We start from the raw sequence: 11,517 nt of genomic DNA, 5'->3' as shown, positions 1-11,517 counted from the left end.
CTCTAATGCGTGTCCAAATGCTTTCATACAGAATAAACACAAGAAACAAATGCGATCAATCCGATGAATTTGTCTACATTGTAGGTCATTGTAAAGAAGATGATAAAATAGCAAAATTCGATGAGGGGTAAAATATTAACTGACAGACAAATCGAACATAGAATGAATAATTCTGAAAGTTTAAGATATTGACACAAGAACAATGATATAAGCAGAAAACAGAAAAGTGGGTAGTGTTTTCTAATGCGCATGCAAATTGGATATCTTAATACAAATATTTCGTATCTAAGTAGTCCAATCTGACCCATAACCCAAATAACGTTCCTTCTCTTTAGTGGACAAAATAACTCCAAGCTAGATAACAAGTAAGCTAAAGGTCTGTGGTCGAATGCGGAGTAGGGTCGATATACTTTAGGGAAACGTCCCCTGATAGAGCAACGCAACCGTAAGCTGACCCCATAAGCACTTTCCGTTTTCAAATATAAACAGCTTATCAAAACTGAAATAGCGGGAAAATATGTATTCGTTCAATAAAGTATGATAATCAAAATGATCTTATTGTCTGAAGTATTCGAAACGGCGTACAAAAATTCAATATAATTTTTGTAACTTTAAAATAAATCGAAATGGCAGACTGATATGCACAAAGATGGAGGAGAAACGACGCAAGCATGATAAACAAATTCCAAGACCGAACTATTCTTTCACAATAGTAGAAAACAAGAAATAGGAGTGAAAACACCAGAGTCTAGACTCCATAGCAAAACATGAAATAACAGGTTGTATTGTGTGAGGAATGTACGATGCCGCCGTCATTTCGGCTGCCAGAATACGTTAAGGGAAGTCAACCGCCAGACTAATCGGGGACATTTTACGCCAGATAACAAGTCCGTGAACAAATACTGACGTTTGGTATATCCTTCACTTTCATCGCAAGACATTGCGACGTTTCCATGGTTATATGTCCTGACAAACATCAGTTAGAGATTTGAAACTAAATTGTCATGTGCAATTATAAACGCTGATTCATCAATTCCTCGTTAAATAAAGTTATGAACAATTCACACGCAATGAGCGGCTTTTATTATTTTCCTTTACATATTCTGTGTATAGTTTCAAGTGTTCTTTTTCTGTAACATTGATATCAAAGACTAAAATTGTTATAATTTACGTGTTTTCAGATGCTTTACCGTGAACAAATTTTCCAATGAGCAAGTCCCTTTAATGATATCATTGCAATCTGCAAATTAGGCTTTATCTCTTCAATGGTCTTGTCTTTTGTAAAATGCAAAACAAAAGATTAACTGTGGTTCAAAAGTAAATCATGAAGATGAAAATTAAACGTTTAACGGAAGATCAGAGTCATAAAAAAAGATTTTCGGGTCCAGCTTTGTACAATGTACCCACTTTATTTCTTAAAGACACTCATTACACAAATAAGCCTGTAATTTCATCCCGTTATTTCACTTTTAACGCCATGTGACCCCATATGAGTATCATACCATTTGAGCTTATTACTAACATATGTTAAATGAATGACCGATTAGCTACATTATGCACGCAGTTGGTGTAGTTTTTATTTTCGCTCTTTATTTAAACTGAACTCGACGTGCAATCATTGACTATATAAGTTTTTATGACCAAAAACGTTTGCTTAAGATATAAGTTCTGGCATTGTACATATGTATGCCTAACCATAACACTCCTTTACAATGACACCAAAATTAATATCGCATTAACATTCACATTTCTAGATAATTATGTAGTTGTTTGTCTGATACCTCTTAACATTGTCAATATTTTCCTAAATGCTCCTTATCACAGTACAACAAGAAGTGCGCGTTCGAACACCATTACGTGTCTAGGCAACGAAGAGAGGCGAGAATAATACCAAGTTAGTTGCGAAGAAAGTGCAAAAGTGTTGTTTTTCTTGTTAGCAATCAGATATATCGGAGAGGTTTCACGCTTGATTACAAGGTTGTGAACAAGTGCGTCTTCTTTACTTGAGTAAAACAACATTTGCCATCACATATGTGTTGGTTTCAAACATGCATTTCGCTTTTGATGATATTTTAAACCTGAAATAAAAGCTCAAATATCTACAATTGTTAACCATTATTTAAAATGATGGCCGAGGCGAAAATGAAACAACTTGTGTGCAGTTCATTAGTATTCAACTCGCATCAACGCTATTGAGAAGGGCGAGATTCCTTAGAAGACGATACATATCAGCATGAAATAGGATATATTTATCGCATCTTGTTTGTCTGTATGTTAGTCCATCCTCAATGTTTCTTTAATACTTACTATTACTTTTTATTGATACTTTTATATTTCCTTCTGGTGTCAATTTAATACCTAATCATATTATCGGTGTTTAATAGTGTTCACAATTCATATAATGTAATGAGGAGTATGTATGTTTTTAAATCACAAAATAAATGTGTTGTACCTTGAATCGGTCAAATTACCACAAAGGTATAAATCACACAAGTCCATTTGTCCAAGAATTGGTTTCCAAGCAATACATCAGATAAATGAATATTTTCATCAGGGACCAATTTAATTGTTAAGGATAATTAATTGCAAAGCTACATTGTTTTGATTAGGTTAATATTAATTGATTTATGCTGGATTGTGAAGACATCTAAAAGCTGCTATGAATACCTCTCAAGTCTGCTTCCTGGACAAGAAACAACTCCGATATCCATTTAGAGAGGTCATGAGTAAGTTCTCGAGATGAGAATCGAACCCACAACTTCTTAGTTAAAGGCCTAGTTGAAGCCTTCTATAAGTGACCAACCCCCAAAATCCGAGTATAGTACACAACTTCTGTGAATTATTATTGCCTTAAATGCCTTGTGCTTCTTATCAGATCTCCGATCGGAGTATGCCTTGTGCTTCTTATCAGAGCTCCGATCTGAGTATCCTGCTGTGCAGTTTAAGGGGTTTTATTATAGAAACAGACAATACATCTTGTCTTTAAGTTCATGTTGTTTTAAAATGATAATAATCCTATTATTACAATGCCTTTGAATAAGAATAATAGTAATGTCATATATAATAGCCTATTGATATGATCTAACCAGGTTGCTTCACATTTTGGATTTACTAATGGTCATTATGCATTTAAAATAGAGTTATATGTTATACAACTACTTAAATACTTAATAGTCTGATTTATTTAATATTTATTTCCAGTCGGTTTAATTCAAAAAAACATTTGCTATGATGCATATTGTTTATACGTCTTATTGAGACAATGAGATTATCTATTCGAAAATGTAAACCTTTAACGGCCCTGAGCCAATAATCAAATACACAGGAAATGGCCCCTACTGTGGCACCAGGGCAATTAACAGGAGATGCACAGCAGGGGATTATCATGCCAAACATTCCTTAACTAAACCCCTAAGAGGCGGACAGCTAGACCACTCCCACTCAAATGCTTTTGCTTGAACCAGACGAATCGTTTTCACCACAAGGATTGTTTTCTGATACAATCAAACATTTAACGAACCTCCGAGGGGCTGGTAATAAGATTTGTGGTCATACTTATATTTAAATATCAAAGAGGTTGTTATTTTATTTAAACTTGTCTATATAGCTCTTATTTATAAAAAAATGATACAAAGCATAACTCTTGTCAGGGATAAAATATGAACTTCCAGACGAATCCGACAGGTAATAAATAATACTTTAAAATACAAGTTATTTACAAAAGTGGAAATGGAAAACGACAAAATTATATTAAATGCGCATGTGTTTTCGGGAAGGGAAGATTAGGTTGAAACTGGTTGCTCAAATTTTAAATAAAACGGTTTGTACTTCAACCGGCTGACAATACTACTGACTTTAAACTTTTTTTTTTAATGTTACACGGAATATATATAATAGGGTACAAAGATTTCCACAACATGTTGCAATATAAAATCAAATCCAGGAAGGCATGACAGTAAAACCGTTTGAGACGCATCAAATTTATATTTTCTTTGTCTGTCACATATTAACTTGGCTGTATAAGTAAAGTATACATAATCTCAACTTTGATGTATTTGTGATATTATAATTGTATTCATGGCGAAAAAATCATTAAAATACATGCAAAACCTATTTTGTTTGCTTTTTAAACAAAAAAGGCACCTTAATTCTGATCGAGGCTGATCATTGACAGTAAATATAGGTTAAACGCTGTCATCGATTTCAAGTACAGAATGAACTCCTGCTGTGGTGACATGTGACCTTTTTGTGACCTCTTTGAAAATAGTGACATTAAACCTACAAGTTTTAAAACACATTCTTCAGATTTATCACCCCTTTTTCACGATCTAGCATTAAATTACTATGGATTTCTACAGTTCAACAGTGTCAGAACATCTCGGAAGAACAAAGTTGTATCACAACATATGACATTCCCTCCAAACGACTGAGGTTTGTTGGACCTAAAATGCAATGGATAAAACATTTGAAGATAACTTGTTCTTATTAATTTTTGTTCGGGCAAGTGGAATGTAATGCGTTCAGAACGCTTTTACTGACCATGTCAAGGCGGTATTCCCAGTATGTTTTGCTTTGTAACTAACAATCCTTGATAAACACATCTAGTTTTATATAGCACATATGCACTGTGTTGTTTGTGGATTTTTGTGCTGTTGTTCCATGTTTCTTGTTTGTGATATTTTGTTTTTGTGTTCAATGTCTTTGAACTTTACTCTATGCCATTAAACGGGCTTTATGTTTAAACTTTTGGCTACTGAGTTTGTTTCTGAGTTTTTATATAAATAGAGAATACTAGGTTAGGCCGTGGATGGATGAAGTTTTTCTGGCAAGGCGGAGGAATTTATCGGGTGAGCCGGGTATCCTGTTACTTTGTTTATTTAAACACTATAAATAACCTTAAATTATAAAGTATCTTTAAAGATAAGGGGTACAACTGTTTATACCCTGTTGACGTCATCACACTCGGTATCCATGTTTAAATCGCCGCCGAAATAGTTCTCAAAACTGTTCAACTGTTTGCAATACGCTTATAGTCAAAGTCATTGCATTTTAATACGTCATTATCAATTCAAAACATATAAACCTTTTAAAAGTGCATAAACATAAATCAGTCACCAAACATTATCTGATGATGTAACAATTATTCCGCAAGTTACAGAATACACTACACAGATCATGGTTTAAAATCACAAGGAATCGTCACATGTTAAATGTATTTAATTCATGTTGATAGTGTTGGATGTTCAGAACTGCACCGGCAAAGAGACCATTCATTTCTGTTGTAAGTGAGATTTTGTCATTCACCACAGAAATGAAATTAACTATCGTTGAATGCTGCACACTTTCCAGCAGTAAGATTTTCACATCACGTAGATTTTCTGTTCGATTTTTTGCCATTATTATGCAGAGTGATGGGACATTATTGGCGAATGATTGTTGAGGTCGGTTGTTGGCGGACTATTGATAAAATACTGAAACATTAATTATTTGTGCGTGTCCTCTGACATTTCAGAAAAGAAAAAAGTGCTCTTACGCGGTCACATGACCAACTGACTGAAGATAAACATCACTTGGTCTACTATCCTAATAAACTGTAATTTACACGGCACCTTGGTATTGGACCGATTTGTATGCAAGTGACAGGATGAATATTGTGTAATGGGTTTGATGTCTTGTGACGCTGTATAGTTCTAATTTAGTTTATGTTGGGTGTTGATACTTAAGCTGACATAGGCGTTATGTTCAGCTATTGGACATATGTATAACATGTAGGATCCTGTACTCATTGATTGTACCTTGTTATATGACGTCTCACATTCAATAACATGTAGGATCCTGTACTCATTGATTGTACCTTGTAATATGACGCCTCACATTCAATAACATGTAGGATCCTGTACTCATTGATTGTACCTTGTTATATGACGCCTCACATTCAATAACATGTAGGATCCTGTACTCATTGATTGTACCTTGTTATATGACATCTCACATTCAAAAACATGTAGGATCCTGTACACATTGATTGTACCTTGTTATATGACGACTCACTTTCAATAGCATGTAGGATCCTGTACTCATTGATTGTACCTTGTTATATGACGTCTCACATTCAATAACATGTAGGATCCTGTACTCATTGATTGTACCTTGTTATATGACGCCTCGCATTCAATACAATGTAGGATCCTGTACTCATTGATTGTACCTTGTTATATGACGTCTCACATTCAATAACATATAGGACACGACAATTAATGAAGCCTGTCGACGATACATTAAGATGTATCGGAGTTGCCTTTGCCAAAATAAAAAGGGTAAAGGATATGGCATATACTGTGTGACTTGATATTACGACGAGGATGTTAGTCAATATAAAGCAAGTATTGAGAACATGTCACGGAATATTTCCAGACTTTTCTATGGGTCAGTTGAAGAATACGACTAGGATTTTTAATAGCTGACAGCTGAATTGCAATAAACATTGCTAAACGTTTATTGAACCCGTATGCACATCCGATTATTGCTTGTTTTAAATTTGCTGAAGTTTGGAATATAATAAAACATTTTTTATGAACAATACCATTTCGGTGTCTTCACACCACAATAGCAATATTTTTCTTAGTTGTAGCCACCTTCGTAAGATCAATATCTACAATGTGCGTTGTAGCCACCCTCTTACGATCAATATCTACAATATACGTTGTAGCCGCTTTCTTAAGATCAATATCTACAATGTACGCTGTGGCCACCTTCTTAAGATCAATATCTACAATGTACGATGTAGCCACCTTCTTAAGATCAATATCTACAATATACGTTGTAGCCGCTTTCTTAAGATCAATATCTACAGTATACGTTTTGGCCACATTCTTACGATCAATATCTACAATGTACGTTGTAGCCACTTGCTTAAGATCAATTTACAATGTACGCTGTAGCCTTTTTCTTAAGATCAATATTTACAATGTGCGCTGTAGCCACCTTCTAACGATCAATATCTACAATGTACGTTGTAGCCAGATTCTAAAGATTAATACCTACAATGCACGCTGTAGCCACTTTCTTAAGATCATATCTATAATGTACGTTGTAGCCACTTTTTTAAGATCAGTATCTACAATGTACGTTGTAGCCACTTTTTTAAAATCAATATCTACAATGCACGCTGTAGCCACCTTCTTAAGATCAGTATCTACAATGTACGTTGTAGCCACTTTTTTAAGATCAATATCTACAATGTACGCTGTAGCCACATTCTTAAGATTAATATCTACAATGCACGCTGTAGCCACCTTCTTAAGATCAGTATCTACAATGTACGTTGTAGTCACTTTTTTTAAGATCAATTTCTACAATGTACGTTGTAACCTACTTCTTAAGATCAATATCAACAGTGTACGTTGTAGCCACCTAAGTCATAGATAGATGGCATGAGATCAAATCTTAATGATTAAGAATCGGCGGAGTGAGCGTAGATAACGAGCCTTACTTTATTATTAAGATATCATTTTAGATCATCTAACTTACATGGAATTTTAACTCAGTGGCTGACATGTCAACGCATAATCTGACACAGGGAGTGTGTATCGAATGAATGGCAGTAGGCGGACCTTTTAACACCCGTGAAAGTTTAAATTCTTAATGATTATTAGTACTTAATGATTGCTTATCTGCAACAGGAACAAAGGGTAAAAAAACACGCCGTTACGTGTTACAAATAATATTAAGAAGCATTTAATTTAAATTAGATTCTTTTTCATTGAACCAACAAAACTATGACTCCACAAAAGTACGTACAACGTCCGCACACACACCTCTCTCGATAATAAATATACCTATCTAACGTCAACTGCAGAGCATTATAGTCTTATACAAATACATGTTAAATATATATTCATGACTATATGGTGCCAACAAAAATAGTTATACGGTGCACCAGGTATTTACACTTCATCAGCAGTACTTTACAAATCATCAAATAATGAGTTTGATACATTAACTTCAAGTCGAAATAAACTTAAGGTTAATGTTTAGGACAATTTGAAAGTTATGTTTTTTATTGAAGTAGATACAACTTGGCTTTAAGGCTTTTGAGACTATCGTCTTGCGGGAAAGCGAATATGATTGAAGACCATCGACGAGTGATTGGGTTGCTCCATAACATCCCAGACTACAAAACACCTACGAACGACATTTATGTCAATAAAAAATACAGAGCACACACACAGTATTGGCAGTACGCACGCTAATAAGTGAATAAATTGTTTCTCTCAAATGATACTTACTTTTTTAATTTGTTTCTTTGACAAAACATTCTTAAAGCGAAATAACCGCTTTACGCTTTTGCTCTTAAGTGTTCTCAGCAACTGAGATCGTAAAACAGACTAAGCATTGTTCGAAAACACTTTCACGGCAACAAATACGGAAAGAATAAGCTGTAATGCACAAATCATGATTTATGACCAGGAAATCCGACTAAATTATTCCAACAATCAACACGATAATACCATGAATAATATCAGGCAATAAACGCGTTGGTATGTGACACAATTAAACATAGCAGTGCTTAATCTAAAACCAAAACAATTTAAAAAAAAATGATCCAGTAAGACAACCTATAAGTTTAATGTTACGACACTCTAACAGTGATATTTTTTCAGGGATTCAGATTATAAGTAACGTTTATGGCAGCTCGTGTAACCCGAACAGCAACGTAGGTTTTTTGCAGAACGAGGTTAACAAAGTTCCCACCAAACTCCCTGCACGAAGCCTGAGATGAACAAATCTTATACAAGCGGCCAAGGTAGTGCTTTTTCTTTCAACTAAGTTAAAAGAAAAATGTATTTTTTTCGCCGGAATTCTTTTGTGCGTAGTGAAAAAGTAGTTCAATACGAGAACTTCTGTTTCTTTACTCGTGGGCAAGCAAATTCTTGAATCTTCTTATTTGGGGTGCGAGAAACTTTTCTTGTTTACCACTTTTTTTAATAACTTCTTGCGGGAAAGCAAATTTATTTGAGAAAAACGATGACAAATCGGAATACACTATAACATTCGAGGTTACTATAACACCTTATAATAATCAAAATACAGAACACTCACACACCAGTAAAACATTTCAGAGTTAATACAATTCTATCTCTCTTATGGATACTAACGTTTTCTACGAGAACTAGTTTCCTCGATTTAACGTTATTAAAGCAAACCCAAACTTGGCCCTGAGGTATTTTCAACAAGCAGTGTTCAGTAATTTGCTCCTAAACATGCTATTTTACCCTGGTAATTAACGGATCAATATATAAAACATATCCAGTGCTCTGTAGCAATGGCGGGCAACTTATTGGATTTGATTGGGTTGTCAGACCAGGATGCACAGTTCATGAGATCAGGAATACATTAAACTGCGCTAGCACGCATTAATATGGGGTAACTAAGGAAATTGATGTAAACTTTGCAGGTTGATATAAGATGTCTTATTATCGCAAAAATTCATTAAACGACGGCGTCACGAATGAGTTTTTCTTTAGATAAGACTTAGTTTAATTAATCACGAGGGTAATGCACATACATAATAAGGCAAATTGTCGTTCAGGATTTAATAATCAGCCATGCAATGATGATAGTTACAGATAATTGAAGACGCATCGGATTCGTAAAAAAACGTCTATGTATACTTGTTTAACTTATTTGAGTTTAATGTTGAAATAAAACAAAAACATATGATTTGTATGCAGACAAAAAAAAAGTATCCTTTATTGATGTTTTTTTTTCAATACATAGCTATATGGCCATAAATTCCCAAGTTAAAAAAGCGTCAATATTTCTACCTGTACTCAAATAATAGACTATTTTTGTTTTGATCATAACAGTGAAGTTGGTTAAGTATAACGTCAGTAATAAAAAATGTTTTTTTTTTTTTCGTAATATGCCTATAAAAGGATATTAAATAACAGTTAATTGTTGTCTTTTTAGAATAACGCGCCAAAATGTAACCGAACGTAACAACAGAGTCGTAGAACAGTAAAATATAAAATATGAATTATTATTTTAAACACTATGAACTTTCTTTTTTCTTTCAATGATGAATATTTCTTATCCTATTTTAATTAATGACTTAAATCAAATAAGACTTTTATTTAAAGACACACGTGTCAAGCCCAGACAAACACTATACAAGATATACATAATGCTACAATAAAAGCCTCATAGCACAAAATGTATCAAAGATATGTTTTAAATGACACAAGGGTCAAGCCCAAAAACGAGACAAATCACGCTGAAACACCTTTAAGGAGAAATGTAATTAATAAATATATTCTGGAAGACGCGTCATAGTGGAGATATGCAGTTTAATTTGCGGATTACAAACTGGCTACTGCAGTTTACTGATTGTTAAAGCGATTGATGTGGGATGGTTATTTCCTTTTGCATTTTTAAGTTTCTAAGAATACATAAAATGCTCATGAATTGAACAACACGAAGTAATTTTGGACTGATAATTACCCTAGATTTCGCAAAGATGTAATGACGCATTCTTTCTTTGAACTTTATGACTGAAAAGAGAAGCGACTCTTTCAAAAGAATACATGTAAAGAAAAGGTATTGAATAGTTTCAATGCAGCTTTATATTTCATTACCGACAGTAAATGCGACGTGGTATTGATGTTGAATCATCTGTACAGCGCATGACAATTACCAAAGCTTTCCGGTATTCTGGAATGGCGTTCGTTATTAAAAGCTTACTCTTGTCATAACTGTCAGGATCTATCACAATGGAATCGGCGAAATGTCAGCAAAGTTTTATAGTTTATTACTAAAGGCCGATAAGCATTCAACAATGATATACATAAGTTCATAAATATTTATATGCATCTATATACATACATATTATATATCAAATTATAAATGCATATATCAATTATATAAAATTAGAACAACTATCATACATATTTCTATCAAAGGAGGAAGAGCGTGGTTACACGCTTTACATACTATACTGGTCTTCTCTAAAATATTAACTTATATATTGCTTTCATAAATATCTATATAATGTCACCAACTAAGAAATGAGATTCAATCCTCAAAAAACATAACTTGCTTACAGTTCGTTCATGAACATAATACACTTGTTAACGTAACGTTTTTGTTCGTATCAGTTGCTCAATTATTAAAAGATTCATCTTCACAATGTGATTCAATTGATACCAATCAGTTTCAATGCGATATATATTTTTAGATTTTGCGCTTTGGCATGTCTTTATTCAACCTATGGCAGCGTTTATCAATTTCAGACTCCAATGTGCATGTGCCCTCGCAATATTGAACCTGTGTGCGCAAGATCGAATGAACAAAGGAACCAGTTTCATTGTATAAAACATACAAAGACCTTATGCATCTTCGTGTTACTGCATATATATATGGTCACAGGGCTAAAACCGCCGCAAATAGAGATAAATGGCACTTCATTAGCGTCCAAGGGAATCGTTGACACAATCGGCTTTTCTTTGAGGCTGATTT

This window comes from Mya arenaria, chromosome 14 (assembly GCF_026914265.1).
Source record: "Mya arenaria isolate MELC-2E11 chromosome 14, ASM2691426v1".
Lineage (NCBI taxonomy): Eukaryota > Metazoa > Mollusca > Bivalvia > Myida > Myidae > Mya > Mya arenaria.
The sequence above is the reverse complement of the archived record's forward strand: the minus strand, read 5'-3'. Positions refer to the sequence as shown.